Here is a 20543-nt window from a genome sequence, read left to right as displayed (position 1 = left end):
TGCTTCTCAGCAATTTCATCCCAGTACTCTTTCCCTAACTTCACTGGCAACTCTAGCTGGTGTCCAGTCTAAGGATAAAAAGTGAACACAAAAGTCAGTTGACACCAGATCTAAAACTATATCATGAAGTAGCAATCATCAAAATGTCTGGTACTAATTAAGAAATAGAGAAGTAGATCAGTGCAATAGATTAGGTAGAAATAGTAGTAAACAGCTATGGTAATCTATTGTTTGATAAATCCAAAGACTCCAGCTTCTGGGATAAGAGCTCACTATTTGACAAAAACTTATGGGAAAACTGGAAAACAATATAGGAAAAACCAGGTATAGACTAACATCTCATACCCTACACCAAGATAAGATTGAAATAAATATAGGATTTAGATATAAAAGGTGATACCAAAAGCCAATTGGGAGAAAAAGGAATATTATATCAGTAAGATCTATGGAATGGAGAGAAGTTTTATGATCAAAGAAGAGATAAAGAATATAACAAATTTCAAAATGGATAATTTTTACTACATTAAATTAAAAAGAGTTTGTACAAATAAGACCAGGGTAACCAAGATTAAGATTAGAAGGAATGCAGAAACAATTTTCACAGTATTTTTGATAAAGGACTCATTTCTAAAATATATAAAGAACTGAGTCAAATGTACAGGAATACAAGTCATTCTCCAATTGATAAATAGTCAGAGGATATGAACAAGTAGTTCAGATGAAGAAATTAAAATTATCAATAGTTATATGAAAAAATGCTCCAAATCATTGTTCAGAGAATTGCAAATGAAAACAACTCTGAGGTACCACCTCATACTGATCAGATTGGCTAAAATAACACTAAAGAAAAATGATCAGTGTTGAAGAGGATGTGGGGAAAACTGGGACACTAATGCATTGTTTGTGGATTCCAGAGTGTCAGAATCCAACAATTCAGAAGAGCAATTTGGAATTATGCCCAAAGGGATTAAAACTGTGTATACTCTTTTTCCAGAAATATTACTACTAGGTCTATATCTCAAAGAGATCATAAGAAAAGGAGAAAGACCCATGTGTACAAAAGTACTTGTAGTAGCTCTTTTTGTAATGGCAAAGAACTGGAAATTAAGGGGATGCCCATCAATTGGGGAACAGTTGAACAAGTTTTGGTACGTGAATATTAAAAAATACTATTGAAATCATGAGCAGCCTGACTTCAGAAAAGCATGGAAAAACTTGTGTGAATTGATACTGCATGAAATGAGCAGAACCAGGAGAATATTATACAAACTAACAGCTACATTGTGAGATAATCAACTATGATTGATGCAATTCCTCCCAGTGATCAAGGACAATCCTAAGAGACCTGTTAAGGAAAACACCATCCACATTCAGAGAAGAAACTGGATGTTGAAAGCAGAGCAAAGCATTATATTCACTTTTTAAAACTTCTTTTATGTTTTTCTTTCTCATGTTTTTTTCCCTTTAGTTCTACTTTTTATTTCATACCTTGACAAATATAGAAATACATTAAACACAGTTTTACATGTACAACCTATATTAGATTGTTTGCAGTCATGGGGAGGGAATGGGAAGGGAGGATGGTGGAAAAATGTGGAGCTCAAAAGCTTGCAAAAGAATGAACATTGAAAACTATCTTTGCTGGTGGTGCAGTGGATAGAGCACTGGCCCTGGAGTCAGGAGGATCTGAATCCAAATCCCACCTCAGACACTTAATACCTACTTAACTATGTGAGCTTGGGCAAGTCAATTAACTCCATTGCCTTGCAAAACCAAAAGAAAACTATCTTTGCATCTTTGCATGTAACTGGAAAATAAAAGGGAAAAAAATCATTTGAAAGTTGAGATTGAGTGGACACAGAAAAAGTGAAGAGGCAATATGAAGGCACAAGTGAGGCTTGGCTGAGAATCTCTTATGGAAAAGGTTCTAACAATTTTTGGATTGAATTGCTTTTATCCAGTTAAGAATAGGAGAGGATAGTATTTTCATAGACACACAGTCTTCCATTCCCAAGTGAAAGTGGAGATGAGAGGAAGGAGTAGAGGAACAAATAAAAAAAAATCCAAAACACTAGGAGAGTGGACTTGTGGTGAAGATCTGCCCAATACACACAAACATTTTCTCAGTCATCCCAAATTCCTTTCCCTTATCAGCCCTTTCTTTGAAAACTGAATCTGTTTCCTCTAGGGCTGTATACATTAGCAAAACTGGATAATGGTTCCACAGAAAAGAGTTTGAAGAAGAAGAAACCAACAAGACTAACTTTATTTGGTGGAGAATGAAGATGGAGAAGATGGATAGGGAAGGGAGGACAAGTTACATTCCTTTTCTCCACAGTCTTTTTGACTTTAAAGCTTATTGGACTTTAACAATTTGCAGAGCAGTGTGAGCCACCACAGAGGATAAAGGTCCTGTCCATTAAACAACAAAACAGAAAGTTGGGTTTCTGATCTCAAAATCAATACCCATGCCATAGAAGTCTTTAAAAAGAACTATGAGGAGCTCTTGGAGGGCAGAATATTCTCTGTGAAGGCTGGCACATATGGTTCCTGATTTGACTGGGAATCCCTAGAGGTAGGCAGCAGCCCTGCATTGTGTCACTAAGCTAGGCTGTGGGAATACAACTACAAAAGAGAGTCACTGTCTTCAGGAAACTTACACTCTACTGAATCTCACGATTATTTTCAGAATTTTTTAAAAGTATCATCAAATCCAGACACATTGTCATGCTGATTCACCTTGATAAAAAATCTTGTGTCAAGGAAGGTGAGATATAAAAATCCTCAAACTGCTGGTACATACATGTTCATAAAAACACAAAAGGAGAGAACTAGCATAAATGTAGAAGTCTTGGAATGTGCAAGTAAAGACTCAAGTCAATCAAATCCTTCAAAGAGAGAAATGACAGGAAAAACAGAAAAATGACTCCTGAAAATAGGGAAGCAATTTAAATGTTTTTAGAACTAAACAACACAATCCAAAGGCATATGGACACAATCATAACTACTATTTTTTTCTGGTTTCAATTCACTTTTACCTAATTTTACAGATTAGGAAACTGAGGCTCAGAGAGTTCAAGTGAGTTATTTCAAGTCATTTAGTTCTACCTTAGATCATGGCTATGCTTTTTTAAAATACCATTACTTTTATGTTTAATGAAAGGCAAGGTGAAGGTAATCACATGCAGATGATGAGAATTCATCATACAGATGAAACAATGGATTATCTACTATTCCATGTGAACTCCAAATTGTCTCTCTGCTAAGAGATAAACCTAGGCTTCTAATCATTCTTTTTTCTTCATTTAAGGCAAAGGGGTCAAGAGTGACTTGCCCAAGGTCACACAGCTAGGCAATTATTAAGTGTCTGATATCAAATTTAAACTCAGGTCCTCCTGCCTCCCAGGGCCGATGCTCTATCCACTGCATCACTTAGCCACCCCTAGGCTTTTAAAATGACCTTATAGGCAACTGTGATTCAAATTTAATGTATCCATTTTTTATCTTTATCAGATACTAGATTTAAAGATCCTCAAAAGTGACAACTAATCATGTCCAAGTCATTAGGGATGCATTGATGTATCTTCACCAGAAGAGATTATTACTATTATAAATTGATTTATTTAGTTAGTTGTTCAGTCATATCCAGTTCTTCAAGACAACATTTGAGGGTTTCTTGACAAAGATACCAAAATGGCTTGCCATTTCCTTCTCCAGCTCATCTGGCAGATGAAGAAACTGAGGAAAAACAGTTTAAGTGACTTGTCTAGGCTCAGGTTAGGGTCTGAACTCCCTGAACTCAGGGAGATGTGTTTTATTGACTCTAGGCCCAGTACTCTATCCATTGTGTCACCTAGCTTCACCCTACTCATTATATGCCTAAGTTATTCCAAGTATACCCAAAAATGCATAAGTAAAACAACATTACATATTGGACAATTGGACCAGAAGCAAAAAGAGACTCTACTTTGTCTCATCTCTGACACTCACTAATTGTATGACCTGAGACAAATTCCTTACAGATACTCAGTTTCCTCAGTCTCCATTCCTTCAAATTACCTTTTATTTATTTTTTCTATTTTTCTATATATTTAAATATCTACATATTTGCCACCCATCCCCAGATATAAACTACTTGAAGAAAGCCCTATTTCACTTTTGCATTTTTTATTAGAGCACAATATCTAAAACATAGGAAGTGGTTAATAAATTGTTAATTGATTAATTATAAAAAGAGGATAATAATACGGTATCTACTTTCGCAAAGTTGTTGTGAGGATCAAGTAAGAAAGTGTAAATGCTTTATAAACCTTAAATAGCTGTAGAAAGACTCATTATTTTTTGGTCCAATCCAGACCTGTGATTTCATTGGTGTAGGGATATCCTGGTAAAGATACTACTACTTTAAAGGAAGGTAGGCACAATGGATACTGCAGTGAATTCTGGAGTCAAGAAAACCTGAGGTTCAAATCCCACCTCAGATACTTATTAGCCATCACAACCCCTGCCTGTTTCCTGTAAAATGGGGATGATAATAATAAGATATTTGTAAAGCACTTAGTTCAAGTGTCTGATGCATTATAGGTGCTTAATAGATAAATACTTGATTTCCTTTCTTCTTTTATCAAAGCAAATCTTGTTGGTAGGCACTGAGAGGTTAAGTGACTTCCAGCCAGTATGGGTTACAGTTGGGATTTGAATCAAGTCGTCCTGACTTAGACAGTCTTACTGTTTCTTGCATTCATGCTACTTCTTAATTATAATTCTATTGAAAGCTCCCATCTCCTTGAACATCTCTTCCATCATTATTTATGGGTTAAGATTCAATGACACAAATGAACGAGAGGAACACAGTGTTTTGAATTGGAAAGAGTTTTATGAAGGTCCAGATTTTCCAGGGTGTGGGATGAGCACATCTGGAGATTTCTCTTTTTCTGGGATTTGGGACCTTTTATTTAGTTTATGATCTCATTCACTCCAATCATGTTACTTCCTATTTATATGGTAGTTTGTATCATCTGAACTGATTGCTGCTCACTATCTCTATGATAAAGAAGATGCCTTTGTTTCACAAGAGAACTGGAGTCCAGAAAGGTAATAGAATATCTTCTGAAAATCAGAATGGATTCCCAGGGTTGCCTGTGTAGCTATGCAGCTATAAAGTTTAAAAAAAAACAAACCAGAGGAAATATTCCTGGACTAATGTTTCAGGAAGAGGAAAAGGGAATATTAAGGAAGATTTGAAGGTGAACAGCTCTATAAATTACAAATGAAAATCATCATCATATAATCAACTATTGGAAAAGAGGCAAAGTCAGGCCAAACACTCTGGGTAGTTTATTTGTTATTTCAATCAGGAGCCCAATAGCCATTATTAAAATATATTTATGAAGTGATTATCTCCCCAAATGGACTAGCATTTCTCATAGGAAAGGAAGATCCTGCTTCTAGGGAGACCATAGATTGAATAGTAGATAAACAACTAAAACATGGAATGGGCTGGAAAGGGGAGGGAATGTCCTTTTAATTCTTCTTTGCAAGGCTAAATTTAATTCCATCCCACCACTTCTGAGTAGGTGAAAAACACTGCAGAATGCCTTCTGTTTTGTTTCTTCTTCTATGTTCCCCCTTTGAGAGAGGGGAAGAATAAGAATGTTTGGGGAAGGGAAAAACAGAAAGGAGAATAGCCTTCTGACTCCTTTCTTCCTTTTCTTAAACCCTGTATAAAACTCTAAGAAAAGGCCATTTATACATCCATACTCAATATCTCTATATGTCATGCTACTATTATGATTATTTTTGCAATATGCAATCATTCTTTCCTTGCTTTATGGCAGAGGTAGCCACAAAGGGCAGGGAAATTTTGTCCTGGAGTCTCTAGTGTGTTTCAATTTAATTCAATTCAACAATATTGATGAAGCACCTATTTGTGCCAGGCAGTTAGGGCATGCTGGGATAGGGTGCCAGACCTGGAGTCAGGAAGGCTTATCTTCCTGAGTTCAAATCCAGCCTCAGACACTTAATAATTACCTAGCTGTATGACCTTGCGTAAGTAACTTAATCCCATTGCTTTAAATAAATAAAATTTTAGGGGTGGATAGAGCACCAGTCCTGGAGTCAGGAGTACCTGAGTTCAAATGCGGCCTCAGACACTTAATTACCTAGCTGTGTGGCCTTGGTCAAGCCACTTAAACCCATTTGCCTTGCAAAAACCTAAAAAAACATAAATAAATAAAAATTTAAAAAAATACTGAACTAGTGGAGATCTTTAGTTTTATAATCATCATTTGTATAGTGAAAGGAAGAGATTGGAGACAGAGCCTTGTACATAGTAAAAACCAAATAAATGCTAGTTGAATGGAATAAATTGAATTAAGAACTAAATTACACAAGGGCCAAAGAGAGTTCAGTCTCTTCAGCAGAGAAAACAGTCTTCCAGTTTTTTTAATACTGTGCAAAACTTCCCATCTTTTTTCCCTTGGTATGGAGTATCCCATATCTCAGATCCACTCCCTCCTTATCCTCATCTTTTAGGATATCTTGGTTTCTTCAAAACTCAGCTTGTACCCCATTGCCTTGCAAAAACTAAAAAAAAACAGAAAACAAACAAAATAAACCTCAGCTATGTCCTCTGTTAAGTGCAATTTTTCCTGATATCCCCCTCTCAGGTTTTAGAACGGCCCACATTTTATATGTAATTGTGTATGTTCTCTTCCCTAATGCAGTATATCATATGATACATCTTTGAGGACAGTGATTATTTTTTTTCTTTTGTCTTTAGTGTCTGGTACATAATTGGGATTTTTTGGGGGGAGGATGAAGGAAATTTAGTTTTGTTGCTGTTCAGTTATTTCAGTTGGGTCTGACTCTTTGTGACCAAATTTGGTGTTTTCTTGACAGAGATACTGAGTGGTTTGTCATTTCCTTCATCAGCTCATTTTATAAGTGAGGCATACTGAGGCAAACATCATTAGGTGACTTACCCAAGCACACAAAACTAAGTGTCTGAAATCAAATTTGAATTCAGCTCTTCCTGACTCCCAGCCCATGAGCATGAGCTGCCTGGTACATGGTAGGTACCTGAAATGTTTTCTTGTTTATATGATGATGATAATAATAATATTAATAATAATAACTCACATTTAGCAATTACAAAGTACTTTTTCACAGGAATTTTAAGAGATGGGCACTTTTATCTCTATATTGCAGATGAAGAAATGGAGACTTAGATCATTTTAAAAAATTAGCTGTCTGAGGCTCAGAGTGATTAAGTGACTTGACTAAAGTCACCCAACTGTTAAGTATCACATCTGGGCTAAGGACCCAGGTTTCTCTAGATTTCATAAAAGAAGAGTGAAAAAAGAGAATCTTGGAGAAAAGAAGACATGGAGAAGACAAGATAGCTGTCTTCAAGTATTTAAAGGCTATCATGTAAAGTAAAAAGCACTCAAAAAACAACTAGACTCTGCTTGTCCCCAGAAGTCAGAACTGAGTGCCATGGCAGGAAGTTACACAGAAGCAGATTTCAGATTCATATAATAATAGCAACAATAATAACATTTATAGACTGCTTACTATGTGCCAGGCACTACTGATGTTTTAAAATTATTTTCTCATTTGATTCTCACAATAATCCTGGGAGGTAGGTGCTATCATTATTCCTATTTTGCAGATATAGAAACTTAGATAAATAGAGGAAAGTAACTTGCCAAGAGTCACATAGCTAGTAAGTATATGAGACTGTATTTGAATTTATTTCTGACATCAAGCCTAGTGTTCTATCCATTAATTTACCTACAATCTTCTTCAGAAGGAGTCAGAGATAAGTAGGACGGCTTTGAAAGCTACATGTGGAATTTATTGTATACTTAAAAAAAGAAAAAAGGATGCCCTGTGCAGTAGAGATTCAGTTTCATGTACAATCCTTTTCTATTATGCATATAGAAATAATCATTTTTGAGGGGTTTGCTAAGTTCAGAATTTTTAAAAGAATAAAAAACATCTTCCTTGTCTTGACTGTCTTTGGTGATAGTATTCATCCCCTCTCCTTCCTCCCCAGCAATTTAAACTGAAGTTGTATGACAAATAGCATGTGGTAGAGAGACCTCCTCCTCAGGGCAGTTGATCTCCAATGATTTTTTTTTCCTTTGACTAGGTCATTCTCCACACAGCTGCCAAGAGAATCTTCCTAAGGCATCTATGATGTCACTCCCTAATTTTTTATTATACTTATCTGGATAGATTATGTCTCTTTCCTCTCTCTAGCCCAGGCCCTACCAGCCCAATAAAATAGAAGCTCCTAGAGGATGAGAATTTCTTTCATTTTTTGCCAATTTACAAACATTTGTGCTTGCTAAATCTGACTAATCATAACACTCCTGTTGAAGATCATTAATGGCTCCCTATTGCCTATGTGAGATGTCAAAATTAATAATTTTGACAGCTTATACTACTGGCCAAAGTCTATATTCTCAATATGAAACTAAGGGACTATGTGTTTGTAATTTCTGTCTTTCCTATTGTTAACTGTTCTAAGCAACACAGGAAGGCAGATGATTAGAAATTGGGAAACCTGGCTTGTTATCTTTGTGAGGATTAGATAGTTTTCTGGTATTTGTTAAAAATTAAATCAGGTACAAGATAAACAACCTCTTCTCTATGCATTGTAAGGATGACATATTTGGAGCAAATGTGCAACCTGATTTCCTACTGCCAGGAGTTTCAGTGATACCTTTGTGCTTTTTAATGTATAAATAATCCCTCTATCTCTCTCTGTCTAGGGTGGTTATCTTGGATAGATGACTGCCCTCTTCAGGTTTCTTGGTAAATCATAGAGAATAAACTTAATGTCTAACCTATATTTGTCATTTTTATTTTAGCCCTAAATTTTTTAAGGTTTACAAAGCTCAAGTCAAATTTATCAACCTGGAATTTAAAGCTCTCCAGCAGCTGGTTCTTATCTCATCTTCCCTAGGCTTCTTTCACATTATTTCCCTTCATGTTCCCTACATTCCAGATATAATGGACAAAATTCCAGTTGCTTGAACTTTGTCTGCCACCTCTAGCTTCTTAAGCAAATAACCCATCCCTCCTGTATGGAATACCCTCTATCCTTGACTCTTACTTTTCAGAATCCTTCAAAGTTCAGTGATGAAACCCTAGCTCCATAAAGCCTTCCCAGATTCCTTCAACTTTAAGTGATTGGTGACTTTTCAAATAAAATACAAACTTTGATTGAAACTCTTCTGTTGGTCTGTTTATCATTCTTCTATTGGTTTATGATATTTCTTCTTCCCTATCCCACACTAACCCAGTAATGGGTTAGAGGAAAAGAACAGTTTCACTTTTATCAATCAATCAACAGCCATTTGTGTCTACTGTTTGCATTTTGTTACTGAAGAAAACAAAAAATGACATCACCATGTTAGAAACAAGTTGCAGTGTCTGATTGTGGCTGATCAGACCAATCCAAGCTCAGAATGCTCCACCACAGGTTGGGCACAAATTATCTGTGTGAACACCCAGATTGGGTATTCAAAATGTATGCTTCTCACATTTCCTTTAAGTTGCCTCAATTATTTCTTGCTTGTAGAGCACACCTCTCTAATGAGGTCATGCCAAGCAGGATGGTCTTGAGACAATGTCTTCTATATTTCACAATCAATTCCAAAGTTCTTAAGAGAGAGCTTCAAAGTGTCCCTGAATCACTTCTTCTGACCTCTATGTGAGTGCTTGTCCTGTGTGAGTTGTTCTCCATAAAATATACAATAAGTATATATTTGACATTTGAATAAGACCAACCCATCATAGTTGTCTTCTTTGTAGCAACATTTGAATACTTGACAGTTTAGTTTGAGAAAGGATCTCAGTGCCTGGTATCTTATCCTGCCAGGTACTCTACTAAATGATAGGAGGATACAAAGTCTCTACCCTTAAGAAGGAGCCTACATTGTAACATGAGCTCATATAGTAGATATGTTATCATTGTTCCATGTATCCAACTCTTTGTGACTTCACTTAGGGTTTTCTTGAACAAAAATACTAAAGTGAATTGCCATTTTCTTCTCAGTTCATTTTATAAATAAAGAAACTGAGGCAAATTGGGTTAAATGACTTGTCCAGGGTCACACATATAGTAAGTATATGAGATCAGATTTGAAGTCAAGATGAGTCTTTCTGATTTCAGGTCTGGCACTACCTAAAATGCCACCCAGTTTCCCTTAAAAGCATATTTAGAATATGAACAAAAATTAATTCAAGGTACTTTTGAAAGGATGACACTTAAGGCTGGTGGGGTAGAGAAGAAGATCTGGAAAGGTTTCATGAAGAAGACTTCATGAAGAGTTAATGAGGTATTCAAAGAGACTACTCTGAGGAGGGAGCTCATTCCAGACATGGGGTTCAGTCCATGCAAAAGAATGAATACACGCCAGAGTTTGTAATGTGTAAGAAATAGCTGGAAGGCCAATGTGGCTGAGTCATAAACTGTGCAGAGGGAAATACTGTGTAAGAAGACTGGAAAGTTTGGAAGAAGCAAAGTTGAGAAGAGATTTCAATGCAAAACTGAAGGGTTTATATTTTATTCCAGAGGAGACACTGAGATTTATTGACTGGGGAAAACAATATTTCAAAGCACATTGTTTTGTGGATTAGGCAATTAATTATTTGTTGAATTGAATTGAATTGTCACCTAAGATTGTATAATTCTGTGATAGTTTGTGACTCTCCCCTTCCTCTCCCCCTCCTGAAAATAACTCCGATTTTGCTGGCAGTCTCTGCCAGAGAATAGACAACTAGACTAGGGTAAATGACTCAGAGTATTAGAAAGGGGCTTGTCTGCATCTTTGATAAATCTAACTGAATAGACACAGCTGACCTTTAACTCATAAGGCATTGCATTTTCTATTCTGGGCTTTGGATAATGGATGAGGAGCAATAGAAAGATGTGTGTAAGCTTTCACAGTACTGAATGGCAATTCTGCAGGAACTAATAATCTTACAATTATTGGCAGTAACAAAAGAATCCATCAACTGAGCATCCTGGGAAGTAATTTGTATTCATTGTCTTCCCTTATGTCTGGAGACATTTCACAAGGAGCCTGGTCTTGCTGTATATTTCTTCAGTCTCTGACTAGTGTGGCAGTGTAATTTTCTGCTACTTCAGTGGAAGGGAAAAAACCCCACAGTTAATGCTTTCAGTTTCTGGAATTAAAGGATTTAAGAAATGCAAAGATCTACAAGACATTAAATTTTGAAGGGACCTTTGAGATTATCTGGGACCACAAATATAGAACTGGGACTTAGAGGACATCTAATATTATCTAACCTCATCTTATAGTTGAGTAAATAGAGGTAGTGACTTGACCAAATCCCAACAATTAGTGGCTGAGCTGGGACTTCAATCCAATTCAGATGAATTCTTCTGGTTTTATGATGTATCCCATAAATACCATGAGTGTCTTATCTCCTACTAAATTTGAAGCTCATTAGGGTTTACCATTTTTATTTCCCACTGGATATAAGCAAAATGTTTCTTAGTGTAGGTGTTGAAAAAATATTTCCTGCCTCCCCCTCCCAACATAAACTCTTTGAGGTCCAGGACTATGTCATTTTTGTTCCTGTACTCTCAGGACTTAGTTCAGGGTCTTGAACACAGATAGAACTTGATAAATATTTATTGAATTGAGATGGATTGTATATGTGAGGTGGTCTGTGTAAAATATTCTAAAGTGTTCTCTGAAGTTAGAAAAGTTGTGACAGGGCTTATTATGTGAAATCTTGAGGTTGGAAGAAAGGGTGCCTTTCTGATTTGCCATAATAGAACTCACAAAAGATTATTCTTCCTCTTCTGTATTTCAGTATTTGATCTCAGCAGCATTGTTCAGGATAATAGAGCTGGTTTAACTATCTCCAACAGCAAAAAAAAAAATGTGAACTTCTATTCATATAAAGCTAAAAATAGATGTAAATTTGAGCTCAGGCTTATTGGCCAACCTATTTTATTTATGATTTAATTCCTAATAGCTGCTAAGTTTTGCATATACTGAAAAGCTAATTCCTAGCTATAACAGTAGTAGCAATAAAGGTTACTCTGGATGTCCACAGAGAACTGAATTCTATTATCTGACAAATATTCTGACTGCTTCTGTACAGCCATTCTGTTCCTGTGGGGTAGAGATAGCATATCTGACTTTAGCTTCCTTACAAAAGAATTTTTTATCTCATTGCATCATTGAAAGATTTTTTACTTAGATGGTTTAGATCATTTAAGGCAGCCCTGTGATAAGCATCAAGAACTCACTAACCCACCCTCCCCCATGTAGATGGATGGAGAGAAAGATAGATATTGTTAGTAAGCTGTTCTTCTCATTGACATTGGAGAAAACTGTTAATCCTTCTACTTAAACATTTCTTTTTAAATTCATTTTTTCAAACAAGCATTTATTTTATCTTACTATCTCTCTTCATCCCACATTAAAAAAAGGAAGAGAAGAAAAAACAAAACCCCCTTTATTAAATATGCATTGTCAAACAAAGCAAATTTCCACATTGGCCATGTAAAAATGTATTTCTGATTCTGCATCTCAAGTCTACCACCTGTCAGGAGATGGCATTCTTCATCATCTATCTTCTAAAAGGTCATAGCATTGATCAGAGTTCTTAAGTCTTTCAAAGATGTTTGTGTTAACAACGTTGTTATTGTATAAAATGTTCTCCTTTCTAGGATCAGTTTAAAGGAAGATCCACTTTTGCTTATGAAAAATCTGTTATTGCTGAAGTAAATCTGCCCAGAAAATACCAGTCTATCTGCAATCTGAAAATTAGTAGATTATTGACTGTGTTTAACTTGTCTATTCTCAATATTTATTTGGCTACAAAATGGCTTTGATCAGAATAGAGCAACAAAAAGCTAATAAATAACTCAATGTCATTTTTAGTGTTGTTTTCTGGTACCCAGCCAAATTCTCTGAAGTGCTGAGGTTTCCATATTGGGCATGGCGTAACAACTCAAGAAAATATGGTATTTGGAAGGATCTAAGCTATGACTCAGTCTCTTTCACACCTTTACTACTGCTGGATAAACTTATTATGAGCTATTCTTTGTCTCTACTCTGTGTAACAAAATCAAGAGAGAAGTAAATATCATTTGTCATGAAAACTGAAACAAAAGGAAAATAATACTTCTTGTTCATTTGATGCTTTCCTTAATCCATGCTAGCTATTCCAGCTGCACAAAATACTTCACATTTATATAATGATTTCCTCATAATATCTCTATGATGTAGATAGTGAATAATTCCCATTTTACATCTAAGGAAACTGATACTTTAAGAATTTTAAGGAGCTGGTTAGTGTTCATATATTTAGTGTCTGAGGTTAGAATGTATGTCACCTGACTCTAAGCCCATGAATGAGAATGTCTCAGTTAAAGACTGAATGTGTGTGTGTGTGTGTGTGTGTGTGTGTGTGTGTGTGTGTGTGTGTGTGAGAGAGAGAGAGAGAGAGAGAGAGAGAGAGAGAGAGAGAGAGAGAGAGAGAGAGAGACTATAGAGCCAGAGAAAGAGAGCCAGGGACAGAAACAAAGAGACAGAGAAAGTGAGAGAGAAAAGAAAAGAGAAAGAAAGGAAGTAAGGCAAGAAGGAAAAAAAGAACAAAAGAGAGGAGGAAATAAAGGGGCAAAAAGAGAAGAAGGAAGGAAAGAAAAGGAAGGAAAGAAGAAAGGAAGAAAAGAAGGAAGGAAAAAAGAAAGGAGGAAGGAAAGAAGGAAGGAAGGAAACAAGCAAAGGAAGAAGGAAAGTAGGAAAGAAGAAAGAAAAAATAAAAAAGAAAATAAAGGGAGGAACTCAATGTTGGAGTGAGTCAGAAAATCTGGGTTTGACCCCTGGGTCTCATATTTTCTGTTTGTGTGACTTTGGGCAAGTCACTGAATATTCCTGATCCTCCATATCTCCTCTCTAAAATATGGTTCATGGCACTTCTTCTACCTTCCTTGGAATTCTGTGAGAAGAATATCCCTTAAAAAGTATTGCATAATGTAAGTTATCATTATGATTCCCAAAGCCATTTGATCTTCAGATTAAGAAATCACATTTCTATTTAATTTTCCTTGATAACTCTGCTTTGGGAGCTTTCTTCCTATTCCTCTCCTACCATTTTTTTTCTGCTACTCTACAGCCTTTTCTTCCCTTCTTGATGTTTACACCTTTCAGATATTTGCAGACAGTTATGTATCTCCATTGGTCTTAATTTAGAAAACTCATAAATATATTTATTGAGTGCTTTTAATACTTTTTCAGATGCCATTTCCTCTAGACTTTTAGTTATTTGGAATTTCTATCAACTTATTTCCCCAAAGGAATTCATCTGTCACTTTCTAGAAGAGACTTCTTTTTTCCTTGACCTCTAGATCTATACTACTGATGACAAAATGAATCCTCTCCCACTGAGCTTGCTTGGGATAAGGGGAGAAAAGAGGGAAAGATATGGCCACCAGCCTGGTTCATAGAGTACTTAGGACCAGGCTAGACCTAGACTGGGTTTTCTGAGGTTTCAGGCTATAGATGGGTCAAAGACATTATCAAAGACTAGATCCACACTTTGGGGGCAACTTTGGGATAGGTCCTGAGACCAGACCAGTCTTTGAAAGGGAGAGCCATCATATATAGTCAGCAGCCAAAAAAATGTGAGTTCTGGCTTTTGCTGCAATTCAAAATGACTAGTCATTCTTGAATTCTCATGTGGCATTTATATAGCACTTTAAGGTTTGCAAACATTGCATACATTATGCAATATGATCTTCCAAAGCAACTCCACGAAGTAAGATAGATCAGCTCCCTATTTACTACATTCAGTTGCTGCTATTGCAGCATAGTATGGAATAGAGACTAGCTATAGAAACTTCCAGATGAGGGAACCAATGCAAGTCATTGGAGGTTAAGATAGGTGAAGTGACTTTTACAAAATCATACAACTTATAGGCATCAGAACTAAGATTCAAACCCAAGTCTTTTCTGATGTCATTTCCCTCCCTTTATGACATCCTGTATCTCCAAAGGAGTCTGGAAAAGTTCTTCTGATATCAAATCACTAAGAAAAGGGAGCAGCTAGATGGCACAGTGGATAGAGCACCAGTCCTGGAGTCAGGAGAACCTGTGTTCAAATTTGACATCAGATACTTAATAATTACCTAGATGTATGACCTTGGGCAAATCACTTAACCCTATTGCCTTAAATAAAAAATTTTTTCATCACTAGGAAAAGATTCCCAGATTTTTAGCATGTCTCTCACCTTTGAAAAGTTCAAAAAGTACAGGCTACTTCTCAGGTCACCAGACAAGACTCAGTTGTCTTCTGGGCTAATCCAGTACTATTTTCCATAGCACTAAAATGTCACACATCCACAATTTCCCCTCCTGGGTCTTGTTGCTAAGAAGTCTCTTCCCCAGTAATATCTTTAGAGAAGCAACCTGACTTAATGGAAAAATATGAAAACAGGAGCCTAAAGACCTGAGTCTGAATTCTGACTCATGTCTCTTAGTAGCCATGTATCCCTGGAAAATTTAACTTCTTCAAGGCACAATTTTTTTTTCTGTAAAATAAGGATAATAATTTGGCTTCTGCTTACCTGATGGGGGATGGAGTGCCTGGATTCAAGAAGTCCAGACATTTATTAGTTGTGTGACCTTGGACAAGTAACTTAACCCTGTTTGTCTCAGGTTTTCTCATCCATAAAATGATATAGAGAAGGAAATTGCAAATCACTTTGCCAAGAAAACCCCAAAAGATATCACGAAATGTCAGACATGACTGAAAAATTACTAAATAGCTATCTGATTGTTTTTGTGAGGATCAGATGCACATAATATTCTTTGCAAAAACAACCCTCTAAAATTGCAAATAAAGGATTATTATCTGAAATTTCATGGGCTTTTATGGGTTTTCCAACATCTGACTAGGCTTGGTTGAATTTGGATAGTACAATCTTTTTTTTTTTTTTAGGTTTTTGCAAGGCAAACGGGGTTAAGTGGCTTGCCCAAGGCCACTTGGTAATTATTAAGTGTCTGAGACTGGATTTGAACCCAAGTACTCCTGACTTCAGGGCCGATGCTTTATCCACTACACCACCTAGCCGCCCCATTGGATGGTACAATCTTGAAACTCAAATTATGGAAACTCCTAACTAGAGCAAATAGCAACCTTTTTTCTGATTTAGTTGATTTAGAGTCACATAAGACTGAGAAAGACTTGTCCATAGTTATATAATTAATAAATGTTAGAAATAAGGTTTGAGCCCAGATTTTGTTGACCCTAAATCAGCTCCCTATTTACTACATTCAGTTGTTGCTATTGCAGCAGAATATGGAATAGAGATTAGCTATAGAAACTTCCAGATGAGGGAATTCAATGCAGGTCATCACTTTCTCTGCAACTTCAAAAATTGCCTTAGTGCACTGAGAGCTTAGTTATCCCAAATCACAAAGTTAATATGTATTGGACTTGGGACTTAAACCAAGGTCTTCCTGGCACCAAAGCTAGGAATCTATCTACTATCGCTCTCAATCCTATATAATCCACTGAAATCTATTTAACCTATTGAAAAGATACTATATCATTTTCTTATTGATCCTATTTCTAATTAATTGCTTTTCTCTTAACTGCTCATGGCTCTTTGTCTCTGAACTTGGTTCTGAATTCAATTGATCTGTAATAAGTTCAGTTTAGATATTCATTTCTCCTGCTAATCACTGATCTATTCTTACCTCAAGAAATATAACTGACCTGGCAACTGCATGTAAGGGAATTGGGTCTAATGTCTTTATATCACCAATTCATCTTTCAAGGATGTCTGGTTTGTTATTGAAAAAGGACTGGTCTATTATCTTTTTACTTTGCACCTGGACTCTAATTATGAGCACTACTTTGTTTCATGAGAGAAGGGGGGGGGGATTATTGCTAGCTACTGTTAATCGCTTTTAATTAATCATGTTGTTCCCTGTGCTCCAGCTATGCTTCCCTCAACCCCATGATGTCATCTGACCTGTTCTGTTCTTTATTACTCTCCCAAATGTATAAAAGTGGAACTATCTTTTTGCTCAAAGTTTTTGACACAAATGGAGACAATCCATTGACTCATTTATTGAAAGGTGGCATGCCCCTGCTAATAAATGTAATCTTATTTGGAGAATTTCCTCAGTTTACCTTTGGGGATGGATATTGGACTAATTTTTACTTATATCACCCTACTGAGTCAACCAAGGTAACTCAGGATCATCAAAACTCCACTGTTATTCCTTGAAGCAATATGGATCATAGCTAAGACCCTAACTTAACCTGATGTTTCCCTAAATGTTTCTCTGTTGAGGATAATTCTTCCAGTGAGTTAAATCATCTAAAGTTCTTGAAAACTGTTGCATAACTTCTCTTATTATGATAGTTGATATGTATGTGAATGTACTTGCTTCTAAATTAATATTGGCAATACAGGACAATATTAATTAATAGTGCCTTCTGTCGAAATGTAAAATGATTTGCCTTCAATGAAAAGAAGCTGAAAAGCGACTTGCTAATTCAGAGCCTAATGAAGAAAAGAACAAATCCACTTAGTGAAGGCAGAAAAAAAATATATTTTTATGAGACTTTTTTCTGTCAGTATGAGACAAGGCACAGTAAGCTTATTAATATGATGGCAGAAAGCTTGTCTTTTTGTTTTATTTCCCTTTGATGTAGTTGGGCAACTTGTAAGGCAAGAGCAAGTTCATGACATAGGAGAATTGATTGAAAGAACTGGGGACTCTTAGCTTGGAGAATAGAAGATTTAGGGAATACATGATAGCAGTTTACATCTCTTGAGTACCAAGGAGCTAATATGCTTTGGATAAATACCTGCTAGTCAGGGTGGAAATTCCCATAAAATCTCTATCCTTGACCCTTAAAAGGTTAATCTTCACAGTATGCTGTGATTGACAGATGACATTTTCTATAATTAAAAAAAAAGGAGGGAATTTCCCAGTCCTGGAGTAAGTGCTTGAAAGAATGATCCTGAGGAGATGCTGGAGTGGGGAGTTACCAAAACAATTGGGAGATAGCAGAAGCTCTTGGGACTAAGTGCTATTGCTATTGCCACAGCAATGATCAGAGGTGAGCGATGAGGTCACCTGGAGCCACAACAAAACAGAGTATAGTTATCTTCATTTGCCAGGAAAACTAAGGACATAACTCCCTTTTCCCCAGAATTAGAGTATATATATCCATTCTAAGATTTCTCTCTTTTATCTAGAAGTTGACATTTTACCTTGATATTCACCTAGTCCCTAAAGGTCAGTATTAAAATAAAACTTCCAATTAATCTAATACTTTATTAGGCTACATTAATTTCATTTGATCAAGGACAGTTAGGAGGAAGTTTTAGTTGCCAGAACTCAAGAAGAGAGGAGAATCTTTTTAAGTTACCAGCTCGGGGCTTGAAACAAATCAAAGATATTTTGTTTTATTTTTTAAAAATATTTTATTCATTAAATATTTTTCAAGTTTTAACATTAATTTTCAAAATTTTTAGTTTCAAATTCTCTCCCTTCCACCTACTACTCCCCCTCCTTCTTCCCTTTTAGAAAGTAAACAATTGCCAATTATATATGTAAAATCATTGAAAATGTATTTTCATATTTGTCATATTGTAAAAGAAACACAAGAAAAATGAAGAAAATGAAAAAAGTATGCTTCAATCTAAACTTAAGAGTTCATAAATTTTTCTCTCATGAGGTGGATAGCATTTTTCACTATGGGTCCTTTTAATTATCTTAGATAATTGTCTTGATCAGAATACCTAATCTTTTCACATTTGAACATGGTCATAATATTTCTGTGTACAATGTTCTCTTGGTTTTGCTAACTTCAATTTGCATCAATTCATATATGACTTTCCAGGTTTTTTTGGAAACCATCCTGCTTATCAATTCTTATAACACAATAATACTCTAATCCAATCATATACCACAGCTTGTTCAACCATTCCCCAATTGATAGGCATACCTTAATGTCTAATTCTTTGCCAACACAAAAGGAACTGCTATAAATACTTTTGTACAAGTAGCTCCTTCTCCCATTAAAAAAAAATCTCTTTGGAGTACAGACTCATTAGTCATATGGCTGGGATAGAGTTTTACAAACTTTGGGGCAAAATTCCAAATTGTTCTCCAGACAGGTTAGATCAGTTCAGGACTCTTCCAATAGTGCACTGGTGTCCCACTTTTTCTACAATCCACCCCATCTGTCATTTTCCTTGCCTGCCATATTAGGCAACTTGACAGGTGTGAGGTGGTACCTCAGAGTTGTTTTACTTTGCATTTGTCTAATAGTGATTTAGAGCATATTTTCATGTGATTATTGATAATTCAGATTTCAAAGTGAATGAATGTATTAATGTTAATATAATTCTTCAAAAGCAGGGAAAAGAATAGGCCACTTGAATCAGGATCATCATGGATTCCTTGAGACAAAGAAAAATAACTCAGGGGTGTTAGGGAAAACACTGGCTCCTCAGAAGCAGCTGCAACTTTCCTTTCATTCCTACAGAAGGTTTGAAGACAATCTTTCCTTCATGGGATAAAGCTAAAGGTAGTATCTGAGCCATAACTGAAAAGGGGATCTATCTCTGCTCACATGAGTGTGGGATTCTTTAGCAAAATACCTCTAAGATTCAGCCATCTTTAGGCAATGATCTGAAGGAGGATTAGACTTATTCTATCTGGCCTCTTCTTCCAAAGCTCTGCTGCCAGTAGAGTCTACAACTGTCTTCTGGGTGTGTGACCCTGAGAATCATCACATACACAGCATGGTCCTGCTCTACTACATACATACGAGTGTACTAGTATTGTGTTCTTGTTGGTTCTTCATTCTGAAAGAAGATCATGCCCTCATGGATATGATACCATGACATGCAAGTGATTTGGATTTCAATGGAGCTCTCTGCAAAGTCACCAGCCTCACTTTCTCCTCCAGAATCATCTGGGTCAAGTGGTCAGATATGAATCAGGATGACTGGAGATGGCCTTGGATGCAGTGAGAGACCCTGACCTTTTTAAGCTAGGGTCTTTAAAAGTTCTCAGTTTGACTGAGGTAGTTATTAAGGCTAGATAAGAAAGAAATAAAATAAGAGATTGACCTCTAACCTCAGAAAAAAAATCAACCTGAAAGTGAAAGACTCTCAAGGTTTCTGTCCAAAACAGAAACAATTGCTATTTCCTTTTAACCATTCAGGATCCAAACAGTGACAGAGAGGGGCTTGGTCTGGGACCTCTTGTTTGCAATGAGAACCAGAGGGCTTTATGCCTTTAAACCCCAAGAGATCTTAGGAGCTTTCAGTGATCAAAATTTATATTCTTTACAGCAGAGCACCCACTGACAAGAGTGTTATACCCTATGTGAAATATAAGAAAAGGAAAGTAAGGGAGAGATTGGAAGTAAAAGGGTATAGTGAAAGGCACCTTGCCGGGGGAGTCAAGAAAGGTGTAGAGAGGCAAATTTAGTTATAATGTGAAGATATT

This window comes from Macrotis lagotis, chromosome X (genome assembly GCF_037893015.1).
Source record: "Macrotis lagotis isolate mMagLag1 chromosome X, bilby.v1.9.chrom.fasta, whole genome shotgun sequence".
NCBI lineage: Eukaryota > Metazoa > Chordata > Mammalia > Peramelemorphia > Peramelidae > Macrotis > Macrotis lagotis.
Note: the sequence above shows the minus strand (reverse complement) of the source record.